Genomic DNA, 4299 nt, shown 5'->3' with positions numbered 1-4299 from the left:
GAAAAACCAAAAAAAAAAAAAAAAAAAAAATCAATCTTGTGCCAGGTAGTGGTGGAGCATGCCTTTAATCCCAGAACTTGGGAGACAGAGACAGGTAGATTTCTGAGTTTGAGGCCAGCCTGGTCTACAAAGTGAGTTTATAAGACAGCTAGGGCTACACAGAGAAACCCTGTCTTGAAAAACAAAAACAAACAAAAATATCAATCTTGCAAAGACCAACTAATCTCCTTCACAGATTTTACACTATGAAGGGAAGCCTCTAGAATTTTCTTATCTGCAAATTCAGATACTCAGAGAACTAGGAGTCCATGCACGGCCTCCTTTACTGTGAGACGTATTCGCTCCAGGCAGCTGCCCATTCACTTAGATAACCACTGGTGCCTACTAGTTGGCAACATTCTTTGGAATTCTATGTCTTTAATAATCAAACCAAGCTGGGCTTTAATCCCAGCACTTGGGAAACAGAGGCAGGAAAATCTTTGACCAGCCCTGCCCATACTCATTTGTAATACAGCAAGAGGCTCCAAAGCAAGTAAATATCTTATTTGTTCTTTTGAAACAGTGTCTCAAATACATAGCACTGGACTGCTGGCACAAGTCATGTCAATTAATACAGGCACCAACACTACTTTTTCTATTTCCTATAGACTTAGAAAAATATACAACTCAAGGTTACTGACAGGCATATAAATATAAGCTCTAAGTTTAGTTAAGAGGAAAGGATTTAGAAATACTGAGAAATGGTAACGATTCTCAGAGATTCATTTCCTGAACGTTTACATCAGTGCCTTAGTTTAGCGCGGAAAAGAAAAACCACACTTTTTCAGGACAAACTTTATACAAGATGCCGCCAACTGCAATCAGACAAAACTGTCATGAACATTAATTGGAGGATTGGTTACCCACAAAATAAGTGTCTATACAGTGGTATACATGTATATGTTCTTTTATCTTTTTAGTGATAAGATCTTGCTGAGTTGCCCCAGGCTGGCTTCAAACACCAGGGCTTCAGCATCCTGAATAGCTACCATGTGAAGCCTTACCTATATTCTTCAAATATGCAGATGAAAAGCAAACTATCTAGTTATTGAGGTTAAGCCTATGGCCTGACCTTGGAATCTACTTCATGCTTACTCCATTCAGCTTTCAGAAAACAAGAACAATGTTTAGTCAGAGGTACAGATAGAAAACTGTGAAACACAGAACACATTTAATATGTTAAGAAATAGCCAGCAAGGGTATACACACCTGTGATCTCACCATTCAAGAGGCTCAAGAAGATCACAAGCTCAAGGCCAGCCAGCTTAAGCTATACATCAAAACCCTGCCTTCTCCTGCCCCCAACCCCCCAAAAAAGGAAAGGAAAAGGAAAAAAAAACCCTGGAGCCAGGGCATTGTGGCCTGTGCCTGTAATCCGAGCACTTAGAAGGCAGAAGCAGAGTATTAGGAGTTCAAAGACAGCCTCAGCTATATAGTGACTCTAAGACAGCTTGAATCATGAGAGATCCCATCTCCAAAAATAAATGAAAATTTTAAGGGAGGGGAGGCTGAGATGTAGCCCAGTACTAGGAAAGCATACTTAGCTAACATACATAGCCCTGTGTTTGATTCTTGGCATTGACAACCAACCAACCGAACACACACACACACACAGAAGGGGGGGGGAGGTAGAGGGAGAGGGAGAAACAGAGAGATTGCTTTATCTTTAAACTTAGCACTTTAAGAAGTCCAGTAACAAGTATATACTTTTTTTTTTTTTTGTTTTTTTGTTTTACAAGACAGGGTTTCTCTGTGGCTTTGGAGCCTGTCCTGGAACTAGCTCTTGTAGACCAGGCTGGTCTCGAACTCACAGAGATCCGCCTGCCTCTGCCTCCCGCAAGTATATACTTAAGTTTAAACTTACTGCAGGTAAATAAAACAATACATCTTTCTTCTACAGTTTCCCAAATGAAACATCCTCCCTTGTTTTTCTCACTTTATTTTTGGAGAAACACAGTTCATCTTTAACAGGCTATCACTCCCACTGTGGTCACGCCTCACAATCCAGCACTTCTAAATTCATGTGTACTGGTTTGCTGCCAATAGTATAGGTACTTCTAAATTTTTACTACTTTTTTAGAAGTATTCCCAAGATGGGTAGGACGGTGTAAACTTTAGTCACAGCACTTAGGAGGCTGAGGCAGGAAAATGAGCTTGAGTTTGTAGCAGCTTTGCCTATATATAGTAAGTTCCAGGCCAGCCTGGGCTACACAGTCAAACTACTTAAAAAAAAAAAAAGGAAAGGAAAGCAAGTATTCTACATCTGCTTAATTTTATGCATCACTTAAGGAATTTTTTTAAAGTGGTAACTGAATTATTTTCATTTTCTAACTTATTTTTCTTTGCAGTCTTTGTTTTAAAAGCCCCATAAATTCTTTCCACTAAAATGATATAGAAAAAGTATCAAAATGAACTAGTCAGTGATGCTAAAAAGTAGCGACTCCTACCAGATCCCAGGAGTTGGGTTGCCCTGCTGCCCGAGGTTGAGTAAATGGCCTTGCTGACTGCTCTGTCCTTGAGATCTCAGGATTTGAACCAATTCACGTTTCAGCAACCTTAGAATTTACAGTCCCTGCACTATCTCTCACTTCATCCTTTCCCCAACTCTCTCAAGCAGGGATCTCTGGCCTCATTTAACTAGACGAGGATGTGGACACTCTTAGGCTACCTGCCTTTTCGAGGCTGTGTGGCTGAAAGTGTCAACTCCAAGGACTTAAAACTCTCACCTAAAACCGAAGCCTTTCCTGCTAACGTAAAATTCCAGTCACAAACTTTCCGAAAAGGAAACTTACTTCCCTAACTTACCACCTACACGATGGTATTTTTCCTAAAGAACATTCTCTTTTTCTATTCTTCATCTGCTCTATCATCTATGGAATGCTAAGAAAACATTAAAACCAACAACACTATTCCTGAACCTAAAGTAAAAGCTTACAATTATCAAGACTGGTGGAAACAAACAAAAGCGAAGTCCCCAAATGACCACTGGCCAATAGAGACGTACTCTTTACTTGTACGTATTCCCTTCAGATGAACCTGGGGTAGAAGGCAGCTGGTTTTAACCTAAGGAACTCTACGTTGCGGCGAGGTAAATGTCAAAGATCAGCTTTCTGCCAATTCCTCCTAAACCTCCGTCTCAACCTGAGCAGATGGAGTCAAATACTGGGAAAGCACCAGAACAGGAGAATACTGAGAAAGGGTCTTTGTTACCATCTTCGCCTGGGCAAAAATGATGGTATCGTTCATCTACGATACACGCCCGAAAGGGAATTTTCCCATGCATAGGAAAAAAGGCGAGGGTGTTGGTGGAAGGAGTGAACACTGGATTCCAGACAGAGCGTCGGATGCCCAGAGGCTGAACGTGGGGCTCACGGCCCTCGGGTCTGCAGAACCCAAGGCTGAGCTCCCAGGGCTCCAGCTAGCCTCACCGAAGACCGAGGCTCCTCCGCCACCGAGGCCACGAAGCCGTTCCAAAAACCCGAATGCCGCCACGCCACCCCGCAGCTGCGGCCCGTCCCCGCCCAGAGCCGGCCCGCGGAACCGCCTGCGTGTCACTTCCCCCCCACCCAGCCCCTCCACCGCGGCCCCCGCCCCGCCCTTCGCTGCCGCCCGCCCCGAGCCCCGTGCCCCACCGCCGCCTCTTCTGCTGGGACCCCGACTCACGGCCCGAGGAGCTCCTCCCGCGGTGGCTGGCGGCGCGACCCTCCCTTAGAGCACACAGAACAGCAGTACCCGGGACCGCCAGCTACGCGCCGGATGTGCGTCACGCCCCTCCCACGGGACTTCCGTGGCACGCACTGGCCTCGCCCCCTCCCGCGTCACGGCGTTCGGCCGGTAGGTACCGCCCTACCAGCCACTCAGGCCGAGGAGGGGCGGGCCCAAGAAGTGACGTACGCGCCGGCTGTGGCCCCGCCCTCTCCCTGAAGTAGCACGAGACGTGGCAATGCCTGTCAGGCGGCCAAGGGCTTCTGTGCCCAAGTGCAGCAGCTCCTCCAGCCCAGGAGCTTCCAATCCCAGCGCGTTTCCAGACGCACCCGGACGTCCGAAGTGGTGGCTGCTGCTTTTTATAGGTAGACTGTAGGACAGTAGAATTGACCTTGGTGACCTCAGCCTTGGTGGATGACACCAAGATGTTGTTTTAAGTTGTTTTCCCTGCCTTAGGAAAGCTTTTATTTATTTATTTTTAACTTAAAAAAGCAGGAAGAGCCGGGCGATGGAGGCGCACGCCTTTAATCCCAGCACTTGGGAGGCAGAGGCAGG

General features: G+C 46.1%; 1 protein-coding gene across 1 annotated transcript in view; it reads right to left on the bottom strand.

The window, feature by feature from the left end:
- The window catches only part of Sar1a (secretion associated Ras related GTPase 1A), a 16636-nt gene extending 12830 nt beyond the window's left edge, over positions 1–3806 (bottom strand). Inside the window, exon 1 of the mRNA XM_005360095.2 lies at positions 3703–3806. The gene's annotated coding sequence lies outside the window, so the exon portion shown is untranslated. The remainder of the gene's footprint in view (positions 1–3702) is intronic.
- Positions 3807–4299: the final 493 nt, after the last annotated feature.

The sequence above is a fragment of the Microtus ochrogaster genome, linkage group LG2 (assembly GCF_000317375.1).
Source record: "Microtus ochrogaster isolate Prairie Vole_2 linkage group LG2, MicOch1.0, whole genome shotgun sequence".
Taxonomy (NCBI): domain Eukaryota; kingdom Metazoa; phylum Chordata; class Mammalia; order Rodentia; family Cricetidae; genus Microtus; species Microtus ochrogaster.
The sequence above is the reverse complement of the archived record's forward strand: the minus strand, read 5'-3'. Positions and strand labels throughout refer to the sequence as shown.